The sequence below is a fragment of the Ochotona curzoniae genome, unplaced genomic scaffold (genome assembly GCF_017591425.1).
Source record: "Ochotona curzoniae isolate NIBS_2020 unplaced genomic scaffold, NIBS_Ocur_1.0 contig_4612, whole genome shotgun sequence".
Taxonomy (NCBI): domain Eukaryota; kingdom Metazoa; phylum Chordata; class Mammalia; order Lagomorpha; family Ochotonidae; genus Ochotona; species Ochotona curzoniae.
The window spans coordinates 4,094,324-4,112,993 of record NW_024466343.1 but is presented as its reverse complement, the minus strand read 5'-3'; the positions used below and the strand labels follow the sequence as shown (position 1 = coordinate 4,112,993).

Genomic DNA, 18,670 nt, shown 5'->3' with positions numbered 1-18,670 from the left:
AGAAAATTAGACTGTCATTGTAAGAGAATTTCTTACAGACAACAAATGCTAAAATGGCAAGTCAGGTCAAAACCTGGAAGTCAGTCGGTTTGAGCCTGTATGCAATGTGCTTTTCTGCATCACAGGTGTTTATTACTTGCTAACCTGAGGGAAGGTAGCCACACTTCATACCGTATTGGATCTGCTTTATGAGGCAGGCAGGCAGTAAAGACGGCTTCACCTTTCTTCCCCCACTGGTATTTCCTTTTGCCTGCATCACTCATCAAATAAATTTCTCAGCAGTGTCACCGGAAGGAGGAGTGGGAAAGCAGTAGAGCGCTATATCATGGAATGTGGATTTTGTGCTTGAAAGCAAGCAGAACAGAGCCCTCCGGGGGTGCGGTTTTATTGGATTGTTTTTAGGCAAGAGAAGAATTGTAGATTGTTTCAAATTGTCTGGAAAATGTGCCTTCCTCGCAAACTGGAGATCAGGAATGGTGAGCCTCCATGATGCAGAGCCATGATGGATGAAAGACTTTTAGATTGCTTTTTTGTTTGTTTGTTTCCTTGTTTTTTTCTTACCCCCCCCCCCTTTTTTCAGAGGGGGTGCAGATCTAAAGCAAAGTGAATAAAATGTCAGCAAAGCTGAGATGGTTTTAACAGCCACTAGGCTAATGCTTGTCAGCATGTGCTAACTATATGGCCTGAATCATCCCACTTGGTAAGCTTTTCAAATGTACAAGTTCTCCAGTCCATTTTCTCAAAATCTCTGGATGTGCTATGATAAAAGCACTCCAGTTTCACTGAATTAGAGTGACACACATCTGTTTTCTTCTCAGGATTGCTGGGCAGTTGAGTCAAATAAATCCTTGCTCTTCAACAAATGATCTTTGAGACATGGCTTTCTTTTGACATAAGAAAGAATCAAGATAAGGATCAGATGGATATAGTTTATTTATTTAATTGAAAGAAAGAAGGGAAGGGACAAACTGAGAGCAAGGCTGAGGCAGATTATCCATTTTCTTTTACACTTCAAATTATTTCAATATTCAGAGCTGGGCCAGCATGAAACCAGGAGTGTGGAACTCAATCCAGTCACCCATGTGATGGTAGGGATCAAAGAGTTCCAGCAATTTTCTGCTGCTTCCAAGGTTCCATCAGCAGAAAGCTGGCTCAAAGGCGAAGTAACTGAGCCTGAAATCAACTACTCATAGTTGGAATTCAGTTGTCTTAAGTGGCATCTCAACTTATTGAGCCACAACTTTGGTCCCTATAATTTTATTTAAACATCATTTGAATGCATGATAGGTTATTTGGGCCAATATTCTAAGCCCAAAAGCTAGACAACAATAGGAAGGCACCACAAACCACATACAAATAGGTGAGAATGTGTATTCATTTACAAGAAAATAAAAAGCCAATATTAACAATACTAGTTTTCCACAAATCTGGAACATATTTTAATATAAATGATGATGTCTTATGTTCTTTCATGATAAGTGTGGATCAGTTCAATATGCATGAAAAAAGTTTACTCTGAGAAAAATCTGTACTGAAGTTACATTTCTAGAATCATTTTGTGTCACAATATTGTAACAGTAAATGGGGCTTAAGATAAGATAAATGGTGAAATAAAGATACAGCTTGTGATATTAATAAATTATAGATTAGGAATCCGGAGGAAAAATGGGACTTGAAGAGATACTCAGACCTAAACCCAGTTAATCTGACTTAATTGCATTGGTGAGCATAATTGACAATACATACTATCGAGCCTACTATACAGTCAACAATTATAAAGAGTAGTATATAAAGTGGATAAGGGGAATGCCCTAAAGAATGATTATATCTATATCTGTATCTATATCTATCTATATCTGTATCATAAAATAGAAATTCAATGGTCAAATAATTAACATCATCCACAGAAGAAAATATAGTGTAAGAAATAAAAGTATAAAAAAATATAAATAAAATCTTTACAATTCAGAGAAAAAGGTAATAGACTTACATATTACAGCACAGTGATTGTCAAATGTTTAACATACTGTAATTTAAACAACCACTCACGCATACACGCCAGAAAGCTTCAAAAGAGTCATGGGCAGAGTAGCCATTCAGTCTCATGTTCATAAATATGAATCCCACGTTGATGAACCCAGGTTTGATTTCCATGTTTAACCCCTGACTCCAGTTTCCTGCTAATGGGGAGGAAGCAGTAATGGTTCGTATGAAACTTTACATGCACTCCAAAATCCTTATTTGGCCTTGACTTTTACGGAGCATATAAGTAGATGAGATAAATTTACTTGTTTCTCTCTAACAAATAAACCAAAACTTTTCATATTTTAAAGATATATTTATTTTGGAGGGAAAGGCAGATTTACAGAATCTTCCATCCACTTGCCATAATGAATCTAACTGAATCTATCTGAAGCCAGAAAACAGAAGCTGCTTTTAGGTCTCCCGTGAGAGTGCAGAAGCACAAGGACCAGAGCCAACCTCCCTGCCTTCACAGGTCAGCAGCAGGAAGCTGGATTAGAAGTGGAGTAGCTGGAACACAAGTCGGCACCATATGGGATGCTGGTGCTTGCAAGGGTAAGGTTAGCTTGTTGAACCATTGATTGCATCAGCACCAAAAACTAACCTCTCTCTCTGACACACTCACACCCCCCCACACACACTCTATAAATTTTAGCAACAAAAAATTATGAGTATCATCTCATGTTTGTATTCACTGAGAACATTAGTCAATAAAAAATATCTATGGCTTACTTGAAGTAAAATATTATGATTGTAAAACTCTATTTGGCCAATTAAACTTCCTCATCTAAAGACAACAAAATGGCACTCCCATATTTTTTAAAGCTGAAAAAATCACTACATTTATTTTCCCTAACACGTTTGATGAGCATTTTATAAACATGCCAGCAATAATTCTTTTAAATGAAATGATGAAAATACATTACATGAATGTAAAAATAACACACTCTGATAATAAAATGTGAAATATGCAAAAATGGAAGTTATTCAACCAATGTTCTAATTCCCTATATGTTTGTTTATACAATATTTGTTAAACAATGCATAATAAAACAGACATTTTGTTTGTGGTTTTGTTATTCATGAAGCAAAAAAATGATTAAATGTATCCATTATAGCATAGTACTAATTAGCATACCAAGTGCCCTTGTGTAGTAGTATTCTCTGATAAATAAGCCAAGGAGGAACTGCTGATGCTTTGAACAGGTTAACAAAATGCAGAAGATTGGTTTGTTGTTGTTTTATAGAGCTAAAGAGTAAGAAATAAATAAAACAAATGAAATCATACAATAGTGGAGGTATAACAGGAATACAAAAGCCAACTATAAAAACTCTCAATGACCAATGTTAAGACAATTTAAAAAAATAGAACTAGTATTACCTATTAAAGGAAGTATTGGGCCCGGCGTGGTGGCACAGTGGTTAAGGTCCTCGCCTTGAACGCGCCAGGATCCCATATGGGCGCCGGTTCTATCCCGGCGGCCTCGCTTCCCTTTCAGCTCTCTGCCTGTGGCCTGGGAAAGCAGTCGAGGAAGGCCCAAAGCTTTGGGAGCCTGCACCCGCGTGGGAGACCCGGAGGAGGCTCCTGGCTCCTGGCTCCGGATTGGCACAGTATCGGCCGTTGCGCTCACTTGGGGAGTGAATCATCGGACGGAAGATCTTTCTCTCTGTCTCTCCTCTCTGTATATCTGCCTTTCCAATAAAAAAATAAATAATAAAAAAAGGAAGTATTAAATATGTTGCACAAATATCTATGTTTGGTATTTTATTGAAGATTGCTTAGTAAATATATTAGTGTAGATATATTTCATCAATTTTTATTTTTCTTCTCATCTGTTCTTTTTGCCTGTTTTCCTGATAGCATCACAGTGTTTTTGTAACTATAGTATAAAATTACGTTATGAGGCCAATTAAATGGACAAATGAATTAAAAATATGAATGGCTTTTGCACTATTCTGAAAAAAATAATTTCATTTATCATCTATTGCAACACTCTCTATTCTTGCTACAAAAGAATTTAATGCTGAATAATTCCTAGAATTCAGAAATGAATAACTGCCTTCATTAATTAGGATGCTAGATGTGATGTCAAATTGTTTGTCTTTTATGGTATTTTTCTATCAGTCTTAACTTCAAAAATGTTTTCAACTAAGTGTTTGCATCAAAATATAAGGCTAGTACAACCACTGTGGAAATCAGTATGGAGAGTGCTTGGAGAATTGCAAATAAACCAGCCGTATGACCTAGCTATCCCACTCCCAGGAATATACTCATTAGAAGTTAAATCTGCATATGAGAAGGGGATCTGTATTCCTATATTTGCAACAGCACAATCTACAATAGCAAAGACATGGAAACAATCCAGATGTGTGTCCAAAGAAGAGTCGTTAAAGAAACTGTGGTATATCTACTTCATGGAATATTACTCAGCTATTAAGAAGAATGAAATTATACTATTTACAACTAGGTGGTTCCAACTAGAGACCATTATGCTTAGTGAAAAGAGTCAATCAAAAATAAACAAATACCATATGTTCTCTCTTATATAAGGAAACAAGCATGAAAAGTATAACTTTAATAATCCAATCCATACTGGGTTTTTTTGTTTGCTTGTTTGTTTATTAGTTGTATCCCATGTGTTTTGGTGTTTTTTGTTTCAGTTTTTTTATTCCAAATAATTTCTTTTCTCTTGTCAAATTCATCACTGGCTCATGGATTACACAGTAGCATCATTTTTCAAGAGACTTTTGTGTTTCCTTTTTGTCACTCGTGTGTTGGTTACTCAGTGGCGTGTTTTTCTTGGTGCTGTAATTTGTTGTTGATGTTGTTGTTGTTGATGTGGCTGTTCTAACTCATACCAGTTGTTGACTTTGTTTTATGGCTTCTCAATTATGGAAATGACAGTGATGGAGTACTGGGGTCTATCATATACAGATGTGGGGGTATAATGGAACATGCATCCCTGCTTCCAGACAAAAGATGAATTCCCAATGAATCTGTTGCACATGTGTAGACAATGGGATGCTGGACTGTCTGACATTGTCTGTACCAACAATCTCGGGCTGCGCTTAAATAAGGGACTGATAGAATTATGATTCCTTATAAAGGATTACATCATCGTGTAAAATGGAAAAAATCTGTCTGGGGTGGGAATTTGGGGGGAAATCCCAGCCTATACCAAATTGTACCACATAATTCAAAATCAAAAATAAAAATATAAAAAATAAAAAATAAAAATAAAAAATATATATTTAGTAAAACTAAATTGATGAGAATAATAATTTTCCTAATATTGATTGATTTTTGGTTTGTTTATATATTAAGATAAAATAAGAATGAGCTTAATTTTTATCCTGAAATTATTCATGGTATGTGTGTGTGATGTATATGTGTGTGGTGGTACTTGTGTGTATGTTCTTCACGAATTTGTGTTTCTTCCTTGCACAGGGCCCATGTTAATCTCTGTATCATTCCAATTTTAATATATGTGCTGCTGAAGCGAGCACCAATAGTATGTTCTTTATTTAAGGCATTAAAGATGAGTTAATAGGATGTCAGAGAAGCTGATGTGACATTATTGATTAAAACTGCTTTCTATTTTATAATGACCTCTATATAATTTTTAACACTCTAGCTTTTCCTCCAAGTTTTAGATTAGCTGTATAATAATCCTTAGTAATGAGTAAGTTTCTGTTTGCAATTCAATATCCCTAAACAAATAAAGGCTTCTGTTAGAACATTATATATTTTATTAATTGGAAGAAGTATATAAAAAAGAAGGCAATGGAGTTTTCAAGTAGAATATCTACTTGTACATCAAATATCCTGTCCTACAATTCTATAGTACTAAATGTGCAGTGACTTGGGATTTTTGGTTAAATAAATAATTGCTATTCTTTAAAACACAGAGTCGTTGGTGATGTTCATCTTCTATTGCTATTTCATATCCCATTGAATAGTAGGTACTCAACCATATCCCCTGGCTTACTGCACCATATGGATGAATTGTCTTTCCTCCAGGGCTGGACAATTTAATCTTTCATTTATCATAGCAAAACATCCTTACATATTTTTCAAGTAGATGAGCTTGCAAATGAAAAGATCAGCAAGAAAGTTTTCTATATAGTTTGTGCATAGGTCTTGAGGAAATTTAATGATATGGCTATACACTATGTCAAATTGTTGCACCCATACTATAAAGAAAATTTACAACCACAACATAAAGAAAATTTTGCAATCTGTGATAGACATCTTGCAGCCAAAGACTTACAAATGCATTAGTATAATATTTACATTAGAATGACAAATAAATTACTTCAAATTTAATAACTGATTTTATCAACTATCATTCAACCAACTAATTGAAATAAAAAATGATTTGAATACCCTGATGTTATTCTGTTTAGCTACTGATTCTACAGAAATTATCACCTCTTAAAAGATTTATTTATTTACTTTTATTTGAAAGTACAGCTATAAATGGATGGAAAGACACAGAGAAAGGTCATCCACCTGCTGGTTCAGTCTCCAAATGGCCATAATGAGGATCGTTAAGGCAATCCAAACCCAGAAGTGAGAAGTCTCTTTAGAATCAACAGGGCTGCAGGGGCCCATGGACTTTGACCATCCTCTACTGCTTTCCCAATCTATAGACATGGATCTGTACTGGAAATAGAGTAGCTGGGACTTGAACTGCAGTCCGTATGGAATGCTGGTGGGTGCTGCAGGTGGATACTAAGCCTACTACACCAGGGGATAATCCCATATATTTAAAAAAATATATTTTTAAATTTTTATTGGAAGGTCAGACATACAGAAAGGAGGAGAGACAGAAAGGAAGATCCTCTATCCACTGATTCACTCCCCAAGTGTTTACAAAGGCCAGAACTGAGCCACGCCAAATCCAGGAGTCCGAGGACTTTTCAGGATCTCCCTCGTGGGTGCAAGGTCCCAAGGTTTTGGGCCATCCTCAGTTGCTTTCCCAGGCCACAAGCAAAGGGTTGGATGAGGAGCAGGGCAGCAGGAATAGAACCAGTAATCACATGGGATCCCTGCATGTACAAGGGGAGGATTTCAGTAACTAGGCTATCATACCAAGCCCAGTCCAGTATTTGTATTTTAAAATGTATTTGAGTGACAGAGTACCCGGCAGTCAGTCTGAGAGTGTCCAACCGTCCACTTGTTTTCTCCCCAGACCGCTACAACAATGCCAGGAGGTGGGAACTCAATCCTGATCCCTTCAGGAATGGCATGCACGCAACTGCTTGGGACATCATTGCTGCCTCCAACATCTGAATGAGCCGGAGTATTCATCTTTCTGTCTTCACAATGTGCAGATTTTAAGTTAAAATATTTTAAAATTCAAATTCTTAAGGTTATATGCATCCAACTTAACAGTGCTTTTGCTGAATCCCCCAGGTTTTAATTTGTTGTATTTCCATTTTTAATTCTTTAAATAAAGTTTTTATTTCCATTCTAATTTCCTAAATGGCCCATTAATCGTTCAGTAGCATGCTCTTTAGTTTGCAAGTGTTCGTGAGTGTTCTAAAGCTTTCCTTCTTAGTTTTTAGTTTCCTTTCTTTATAGTCTGGGAGGTTACATGGTATGATTTCCATCTTTTTAAATTTGCTGATACTTAATTTATGGTTACATATATAGTCACTCCTAGAATACTCCCTATGGGTTGGTAAGAATAATGTGTATTCTGTAGCTGTTGAGGAAAGTGCATTGCAAGTAGTCTTCCTGTCCATTTACTAGAGTGCATGTTTCAACTTAGATATGTCTTTATTGATTTTTTTGTCTGAATGATTTGCACATTGTCAAGCATGGGATGCTGAAATCACCCACCATTATTGTGTTAGCTTCTGTCTCACTCTTTTGGTACAAGAGTATTTTCTTTCTTTTTTTTTAAGATTTATTTTATTTTTATTGGAAAGTCAGATATACAGCAAGGAGGAGAGACAGAGAGGAAGATCTTCCATTCAATGATTCACTCTCCAAGTGACCACAACGGCCGGTGCTGCACTGATCTGAAGCCAGGATCCAGGAACGTCTCCCAGGTCTTTCATTGGGGCACAGGGTCCCAAGGCTTTGGGCTGTGCTAGACTGCTTTCCCAGGCCACAAGCAGAGAGCTGGGTTGGAAGTGGAGCCACCAGGATTAGACCGGGTGCCCATATGGGATCCAGGCTTATTCAAAGTAAGGACTTTAGCTGCTAGGCCACATGCCCAGCCCCCAATTGGATTTTTGCTCTCACCTATAGGGGCTGTGTCTTGACAGAGGAGTTTTCAAGTTATTCTATCAAAATCTCTCCCAGTGTCAGATCTCGTGCACATGGGTCACCCCTACTTAGTCCAGCTCTTGCCCTGGTACAAACAGTGGCCTGTCCTGACTGGCTTTCAACCCAATCTGGTTCTTACTGTTGGATGTTTCAGCCAAACCAAGGCGGTCCACACCCAGACAAAGCTCACACATGGCTCAGTAGGGACAGACCTGGCCTTAGCTCATCCTGCACCTAACCTGGTCTTCAAGAGAACCAGTTGGTGCTGGAATCTAGCCTAGTTCAGTGTGCCAAGCCCCAGTCCACACTTGTGTCAGGGGACATTGCAGCCACATCCAGACCATAATGCAGCTCCCACTGTAACCCCTGCACTTACCAATGTGAACCCCAGTCTAGCCAAGGCGTCCCCTTAGCTCCCCAACTGGGCCTGTTCCCGGCCTTAGATTGTGCATGTGCCAATGGCTGCTGTGACTCAACTTAGCATAGATCTTCACCTGTCTTGGCTTTTGAGTTTCATGCTGTAATCTGGCCTGACTTGGCCTGCCCCCCCCCATCATGATTCTTGCTAGTGGGTGATGGAACCTGACCCTGCTCAGTCTAGTCTCATCCCTGCCTCATATGAACCAGTAGATGTAAGAGCCTAGCTCTGCATGACCTGTGCTCCAGCCTGATTTCTGTTCTTGCTGGTTAACTAATACTTGCTCAGCCCTACCTGATCTGTCCCTTTCCATAATCAACCCCACACATTAGCCAACAGTTGGAGCTACTTTGCCCTGCTTTCTCATCCCCCAGGCCTGGACTATGTGATCATCAGTGAGAGTTATGACCCACTAGGGGAGTTTCCCAAGTACCACCATTTGACCCACTCCCAGACCCAGATTTCATAAGTGCCAGTGGGTGTTAGACCAGTGCCTGGCATAGTCTTCCTTTTCATCTTGGCCTCGTGAGCTAGTGAGCTAGTGAACATGGCATCCTGGCCCACCCCACACCCTCTCTTAGGATACACATGCAGGTGCAGCCCAGACTGTTATTGGTCCCTGTACCCAAGAGTGATGGCAGGTTCTGTGGTCACACCTATCTCAGCCCATCACCACTCCAGCACTTAAGCTAACCAGAAGAATTTGTATTACCACAGGGTCGGGCCCACACATCCCCCACAGAATCTATCTCTGGAAATGGTTCTCTCAAGTGCTGGTTAGTTATGGCCCTGCCTAATGTGACCTGTACCCTGTTTCAACATTCTGTCAGGTACTAGGATCTAGCACTGCTAGACAGATCTCCTACCATAGCTTTCACATGGACTGGTGGTAGTCAGCATTGGTCGGTGGTAACAAGTCCTACACAGGACTCACATGTAGACTGGTGTATCAATCTGATCCATACAGATTGTTTGGCCTTTTCCCTTCAAAGTACCAGGTCTCAGTACCCTCACTTACCTTCAAGTAAAGAAACTCTGTCATTGGCAGTCCCTCAGGATTGATTCTTCACTAATACATACATTCATGGAAGTACCATGAAGGGAGAAACATTTGGGCCCATGCAAGCTGAGGTCTCACTCACCATGTGGCTTTGGCAGCTGTGGCCAGGGCCCCAAGCATTGAGTCCAAACTTTTTTGGATATTCCCAGGTGCCACTAGGCTACTGGAAGCCCTCTCCCTTAATTTCATTCTTATTGAATTCCATTCCCTTAGTTATATATATATATGTATTCATTTATTCCATACATTGATTCTCTTTATTTTTAAATATTTATTTTTTTGTTGGAAAGTTAGATTTACAGAGAGAAGGCAAATCAGAGAGAAAAATCGTCCATCTGCTGGTTCACTCCCCAAATCACTGCAATGTCTGAGTCTAGATGATCCGAAGCCAGGAGCCAGGAACTTCTTCCAGGTCTCCCACTTGGTTGCAGGGTCCCAAGGCTATGGGCCATCCTCTACAGCTTCCCAGGCTACAAGCAAGGAGCTGAAGAGAAGTGGAGAAGTTGGACCATGAATCAGTGTGCATATGGGATCCTGGAGCAAGGTGAGGACTTCAGCCACTAGGCTATCATACCTGGCGATCTCATTGGATTGTTTTACAATCATTATCTTATATCCTATATTTGTCAATTAATAGTTTACCATCAGTACAACCCTAAGTCTGGAAAAGCACTAATTCATTTGGAGCTATCATGCTGGCTTGCTCCTGCATATCTCCTGTGTCTTTATGCTGATGTCTGCCCATCTCGTGTACCCATCCCTTCTTTATGGAATAAGTTTTATAGTGAAAGTTAACAGCTTAGCTGGAATTCATGATATCACTTAGCTTGTTGTTTTGGTTTGGGTTCTAGGTTATTCCAGGTGTGTAGTCTCATCAGTGGTTTCCTTTGTCCTTATTAATGTCAGCTATTTCTGTGACACAATAGAATATGTTGGTGCAGTTTGTAGGGATGGAATTCTGGCCTGGAGAACAATATGCTTCCTTGGGTGTGTATCTTTCTTCCATGGAGATTTCATTGTCAGTTTCCTTGGTGAACACATGACCAGGAACTTTTTCTCATTGCTAAAGAAGACAAGGATCGATGTTCCCTGTTCTGCTAGCAGGTCTGAGTGACACCAGGGCTTACAACAACTGCTGTAGCTCTACAATAATGGAGTACAGAAGGACCCTTCCTCCTATACTGCAAAAATTGAATAACAACTGCTGGAGTTTATAATACAGGCCAGCCCTACTTCTAGGGCTAGGGATGCAGAGTTAACCCTGTTCCACTTCTATAGGGTGCCTACTAGGTACATAGGATTTTTACTCTGGAGAGTATTAGACAAGATGGGTGGAGTGCACATATATTCTTCCATATGTCAACCAGATAGATTGAAGTGGCATTAGAAATTTTAGAACAAATTATTGAATAGTTCTGCTATTAACAAAGTGTAGTGGAGTCATCGTCTAGATCTCCTATGGTAGCAGCAAATTCTTAATGGCCTGCTTTTGGTTTTAACTTCAAAAACATGTCAAGCAAATATTTAAAAGTACAAAACTCTTCATCATTTCATCCTTCTACAAATGTTACTTTACCATCTTTCTTTTTTTTTAAAGATCTTTATTTTACTTATTTTTTATTGGAAAGTCAGATATACAGAGAGAAGGAGAGACAGAGAGGAAGACCCGTTCATTGATTCATTCACCAAGCTGCCACAATGGCCGGAGCTGTGCCATTCTGAAGCCAGGAACCAGGAGCCTCTTCAGGGTTTCCCATGCAGGTGCAAGGTCCTAAGGCTTTGGGCTGTACTCATCTGCTTTCTCAGGCTACAATCAGGAAGCTGCATGGGAAGTGTGACCACCAGGATGAGAACCATTGAGCATATGGGATCCTGGCTCATGTAAGGCGAGGACGTTAGCTGCTAGGGTACTGCACCAGGTCATTTCCCAGGTTTCTATGTTTCAGAAAATTAATCATTATTTAAAGAAAAAATGAGGCTAATCACTGATTTCATTTTAATTTTAAGCATAACATATGCATTTACTGCGACTCCTGTTACATTTAACTCAATCATATATACTAGTCCATCAGTTTCTTTACATTTATACAACCATCAAGCTAGTTTTGGGTCCTTTGCCTCTCTTGCTTAACTTTCTTGAGTCATTTCTTACCCAATAATTCTGTTTCTAGGTTTCTCGATGACAAACCCATTCTTTATTGTGGAACCAAATGAGCTTTAACATAAAATAAGCAGATCATTTACTCCTCACTATGCTTAAGTTGTAACAATTATCAGGCCCAGAGTTGCAGCCCAGTGGGCAGACACTGCTTGGGGTTTTGGGATCTTGTATATGTGGTGATTGGTATCTCAAATTCTCCGCTTCTGATCCAGCTCTCTACTAATTGTTCGGGGAAAGCAAAGAAAAATGTTCCCAGTGCTTTGATAGCTGGCATTCATGATAGACCCAAATGAAACTCCTGGCTCCTGAATTTGGCCAGCCAAGGCATCAGTCTGGAGAGTGAACCAGTGAATGGATAGTCTCTCTCTCTCTCCACATCCCCTTCTCTGTCTCTCTTAATCTGTCTCTCTCTTTCTGACTTTAAGTTTCAAACACACACACACACACACACACAAAACAACTTTAAAAAAATGGTACCATTGCCCTTGCTGTTCACTCCCTATTTAGCTCTCTAGTCTCGAATACTATACAGTGTAAATACACTAACATGTATATGCAGTCACATATTAACTCATCATCCAACTTTTATAAATGTATAACATATGAATCCTCCTACTAAATATAATCTCCAAACTATCAAGCCTTCTTTCTCTAATTTTTTAAAACTCATTTGAAGAAAGAGAATGAATATACAACATCAAATTATTAACTATCCAAATGCTTGCAAGAGACAATATTAGGTCAGTTTGAAGCCAGCAGCTTTTAATTCAGTCTTGGGCTTCCACATAGGTAGTACTTTATACATATTAGTTTTATTTTATAGAAAAAGTATGACCTATATTAAGTGATCCAAGAAATAAAATTTTCCTGAAAACAAAAGTTACAAAGTATACCAAGTCTCTTTGGTTATGGATATGTTAAAATAGTTGTAGTAATGTTATATGTAGTAAAATGGAGAACTTAAGCCAATTGCATTATAATTTGTTTACACTCTGCCTGATGCATCATCATTTTGATTAAAATAAGATTTGGATTAGATAGATAGATAGATAGATAGATAGATAGATAGATAGATAGAGATGAATAATTAAATTTTAGGACAGCCACTAAGAAATTTCAAATTATATGAAAGTACCTTAAAAAGTTCACATAAAAGCAGGACTAAAAAATTTAATTGGTTGGCAAAAAGCAAACATAATTTTTATATTACGTGCAGTTTCTCAAAAAAGTAGAATGTCATATTTGTATATATACATATGATACATACATATGACATATATATGTAGTCATACACATGCGTTTATATGACTATATATATATGTGCATGTCCCACATGTATATACAGAGAATATACATACAAATTTATGTGTGTTTTTCTATATATTGTGTGTGTACGATGAATGTATTTAGAAAGGAGGGAGAATGGAATCAGGAATGGGAGTTGGATTGTCAAAGATTTTTCTGCATTTCTTGATATTCTAACATGACATTTCTTTGGTTGTTTAAAACACAGATTTTCTTAAAGACTCTTCTTGAAGATTCCTGGGCAGTTTACTGAAGAAAAAATAAGCCATGATGTAACATGTTGATTGGTGTCTCAGGGATGCTATTCACCGCCCTCTGATTTTAGATTTCTATCACTATTATGTAAGGATGGAATCTCAAGATGAGCAAACATATCCAGTCTTGGATTTATTATTATCTTTATCTTAGAATTAATTCTCTGTATACAATTTTCAGCATATAACAAAGTATGACAGGTACTAACTGGTCCAACTTACCATACACCAGAGAATCTTTTAGTGGACAAACGGTCAATTCTGTAGCCAAATGGTTTTGTGTCTGGATCCACCATTTTCTGAATCTGATCTTAGACAAAATATCTTGTCTAGTGATTAGATTTTTCACAGGAATATAATGGAAATAGTATTAATCATCTTCTGGGATTGTTGTGATAGTTAAATTAATTCATTAACCCGTATTACTTAGGCTCTTGGGGGATAAAGAAATATGAGCTGTGATCCCTACCTCCGGTTTTCTGTTTTAAGTGAACATAGATTTGTTTCCTCAGGTTGTTTGTGTTATTCACTGTAAGTTGATCAAGTACAGAAGCAATTCTCCAGTGGTGATGATCATTTTCTTTAACACTCTCAGGAATAAAAGAATCTGTCTAAATTCTATCACAATAAAACTTAAAACTAGCTCTTTTGTGAATTGAAATTTGTAAATTTAGGACAAATAAAAATGCATATTCATTTGTAAATTTGTATAATGCCATATATATTAGTATATAACATTGAAATAACTACATCATTATTCAGCATAACTGAATAGCATGCACTTGTATGCTATTCCAGTAACTTGACAATTGCTTTAACATTTCACAATCACTTATTATCACCTTTCCTTTTTTTATTTTAAATTTTCAATTGTTACTATTTTCCATGATACGATTTTTTGTATGTATAAAGATTCTTCCCTACTATTTTCCTCCAATTATTTTTCTTCATATTATCATGATATTATGGTTCTTTAGTAATATTTACAGATTCAACATTCTGCTATTTAAGTGCATTATGGCATTGAAGTTATAGACTAAAGTAGGCAACGTGATATCGTATTGTCAAGATAAGTTTAACTGATTCTTTAAGAGCCCTCTTGTATTCATGAGTAGAGATGTGTACTGCAATGCAAATGTTTCTCTATGGTACAGAAACAGCAGAATTCTGCTGTAGTCCAGATCCACCATAGCAGGAGTTCATTAATGTTGCCCTATCCCACTTTTTAGTTCTCCCTTCTTCTAGGTTTCCTAGACTCACTATTCCCTTACTCTGATGTTCATGCTAGGTTTCTGTTCTTTATCTTATTCAGTTATGCGCAGCATTATACGGGATAGATAAAGGCAAATTTGGAGATTTTCCAGGTTGGAATCAGACATTCAAAGTTAGGACAGTGTTAGCCTGTTCTTCAAAGGGAGATATAAAGAGCAGAAATACACAGTGAACCCCCCAGGACTCTTTCCAGAGGTTTGACAATTGCTGTAACAAGGTTAACGCCAGCTGAGGAAGAAAAATCAAAAGAGTGAAATACATAGTAAAAAAAAAAGGCATTAAACTAATTCTTGAAGAATGTCCATATTATTGGTACAGATTTTCTATCCTGAGATATTTCAAAATGCTCTGATGTTATAAAAGTGAACAAGTACATATTCCAAGTCCCAACCTGAGCTGGATCTGAAGATTTAGAAGATCAGATAGCTTTGGAGGAGCAGTGTCATAAGAGGCAGATAGAAAAACAGTAGAAAAACCATACTAACTATGAAAAGAAGTTTTCAAGAGCAAATTGAACTTATATAAAATTAATCTAGATGCTGTAGATAATATAAGGGCAATGAAAACATAATTTAACTTCTCTATACCAAACTCTAAGTTCTCATATTTTGTACAGGTTAGTATTAATATTTTATGAGGTCTTGTTGATCTAAATATTTAAACTTGAATATTATATCAGTATTATTACTCTGAATATTTGTCAAAAAATACAAGGTTCACACAAAATGATGAAAAAAAATTCCTAGGTCTAGAACTAGAAGGTTGAGGTCCAGTTTTGGTTGTCCATCTAGCATCTGTATGATTACAAATTGGTCACTTATAAAATCCTCAGAAGTCATTTCTCAACTCTAACAGTGGTTTACAGACACTAATCAATGACTAAAGAGTTCTTTATAACTCATTCAGGTAAAATAATGTGATTATCTTGGATTGAAATTATCAGCTTAGTCTTGGTCTCACCAACAAATGTGTGTGTGTGTGTGTGCATGTATATATGTATGTATATATATATATATATTTATATATATATTTTGAAACAGAATCTGTTACTGTTAAATTTCCAGTGGTAGTTCAGTGACAATCATCCAATATTATTAGCTAAGTTTATTTGAATTTGTATTAAGCATAATATTGAAACAGCAAATAATGTATCACATATAATACAGCAAATGCACATTTACAAATTGTCGGTCAGGATTTAGTCATGTTATAGTATTAAATCTAGGAACTATTTAAATCCATTCTCTTACTCTTAATAAAAATATTCTTAATATATTGTGGAAATTAAAGACATGTTTATGAGGTGAAATACATTGGGGCTTTTTAAATTTATGTCATTTAAGATTATTTATTTTATTGAAAGATTTTCCATTCACTGGTTCATTCCCCAAGTGTCAACAATGACTGAAACTGAGTTAATCCGCAGCCAGGGGCCTTCTCAGGGTCTCCAATGCAGATGCGGAGTCCCAAGGCTTTGGGCCACCTCAACTGCTTTCTTAGGCCACAAGCAGAGAGCTGGATGAGAAGTGGAGTGCCCAAGACACAAACTGGTGCCCATAAAGGATCCCTGTGCAATCAAAGGGAGGATTTAGCCACTGAACCATCACACTGGGCCAAAATGTACTATTGATAGAAATCCAGTCAAATTAGTCACAAGCTCTTGTTGTGGCAGATAGGTGTGAAGGATTCCTTATAATGGAATAATTATTACTTTCACTTCACTGTCTCTTCCTAAATACTAATGGTTGGAATGTCTCTATCTGAAAATGTTATAACTACATGCAACAATCATCATTATTTTTGTGACTTTGGCAAACACATATAGTTGATAAAACCTCTACCTTCATCTCTGGTAAATGCTCAGACTTTAGACTTGGCTTATGAAAACATCCAAATATACAGAAGTAAAATGTAAGCTATGAAATAAGCTCAACGTGTCTGACTCAGCAGCTTTTAAACACTCAAGTTTTTCAAGCACTGTTGTGACCAAAATAAAGACTTGGGATATAGGAAAAAAATAAGGTCTTATAAAATGTAGGATTCAATAATTATTTAATGAGTGAAACTTTTGGTGTCAATAAAGAACAGAATTCCAAACGTTAATTTCTTGAAAATATATTTCTCTTATTTAATTACTAGGTAAGGTTACATAAGTTATTGTAATTAAAGGGCTTAGAGCATTGTCAACAATATAACATCTCACTAATAGTGGTAAATTAAATGGTGATGTGAATAACAGAACAATCGAAATGTGAACATCCTAACAAATTGTACTGCCTGAAAGCCTCTTAAATATTTGCAGAAAATCTTCTTTATGTTTAAATTTTTAAATAAAATGCCATATTAAAGGCACTGAGCCTTAACTCCTTTGCATTTCCATGCTGTTAGTTACATAAATTTTCAGGACTATCCTGCAGGTTGTGGGACACAAATCTACAGACCAATGATTTACTTTTAGCAATAGAATCTAAGAAATATGATTTAAACAGTGTCCTGGAAATCACTTGCACAATTTTGCTTGTTTGCAGGTGTGCCCATGCCAATCTCAAGAAAAAGAAATGTTTGACTTATCCACAGGTCCCAGGAGGCTAAAAACAAAACAAACAAACAAAAACCAGGGAGCCACCCCCCGCTGACTTAGAATACACAAGTTAGTGAACTTGAGCTCTTCGAAGTGCTTTACTTTCAATAGCTCTTATGATCTAACAGTGAGTCACTACATAGACTCATGAAAAATAATAAACTGACATTTTAAAGTGCCACATGCTTTGGGGGTAGTTCTTTTAACAGTTCTTAACCAACTGATTCTCACCAATTTTCTGATCAAATATAGCCAAAATATTGTATGTTTATTAATGACCTAGAGAGTTTGAAAATATTTTAAAAGTTCCTATCTACGCTTTTGTCAAAATTTTACCTACACAAAATGAGCACTGCTAGTGCTAATAACCTTGTCATGATATATAAATTAACTGTTCAAACCTGGGAAAGCCTATTAAGAAAATTCTTTCCAATTGTCTTTCACTTCCTGTCTTACAACCCTCTTTCTTTCTTGAAGCCAGTTATAGATTATTAGAACGCTTCTTCTCAAAGGTTGGTGAGAGATGTTAGAAACTCTCACAAAGCAAGCCATAAATACCATTTTCTCCTTTTCCTTGATGGCTTCATTCCAGAGGTACCATTCAATTGACTTAGTTGAAAGTATTGCTGCAGAGACCAAGAAGCTGATCTGATGGGTCTTGCCCTTTTCCTTTTAACATGAGCATGCTCATTTGTCCACTTTTCAACATGACCATTTATGTTTCATGGCAGCTAAGCAGAAAAACACATTTTTGCTATGTTTTTGCATATTCATTTTATAAAAATGTTTATGTATAATATTTATACAATTTTGATTTAAATAGTTGTTGTACTTTCTTCTTGTTTAGATACCAGGCCAAAACACAGGTCTCCCATATGTTTACCACCATTTTCACAAGGCATTCAACGAGTTCAGAGCTTGGCAGCTTTGATAAGGTTTATATAACCAGTAAACTGATATTTATGTAACTTTAACAGATTATATATAAGATGACGTATAGGATAAGGGTAATATTTCAGTCCTCTTAGTTTTTCCAAAATGCTTTCATCTCTTTGCCCCTTCAATTTCAAGATCAGCTCTCATTTCTCTAGCTCTAATTGTGTAAAGAGGTAATTAAAACCTGTACAATTTGTTTTCATGTGCAGTGCTCTGTGCTCTGTAAATTCTATGCAATGTTCAATCCAAACATATGCAGCATAAATTTACAAATGACACCCTTGTTAGACTAATCCAGACAAATGTCAGATTTATATAGCTCCACGCTGCTCAGAAAGTAGAGATGGGAACAGAATTATGAATGAGGTACATGATCTAAAT

The 18,670-nt window shown here is 36.9% G+C and overlaps 1 long non-coding RNA gene and 1 other non-coding gene across 2 annotated transcripts in view; both read right to left on the bottom strand.

Moving 5' to 3' along the window:
* Positions 1–3,173: 3,173 nt before the first annotated feature.
* The window catches only part of LOC121160983, a 113,091-nt gene continuing 97,594 nt past the window's right edge, over positions 3,174–18,670 (bottom strand). The window contains exon 4 of the long non-coding RNA XR_005884601.1: positions 3,174–3,271. This is a non-coding gene — a long non-coding RNA (uncharacterized LOC121160983). The remainder of the gene's footprint in view (positions 3,272–18,670) is intronic.
* Positions 5,425–5,529, bottom strand: LOC121161101. The gene has a single exon (XR_005884620.1). It is a non-coding gene; the product is annotated as a U6 spliceosomal RNA (small nuclear RNA).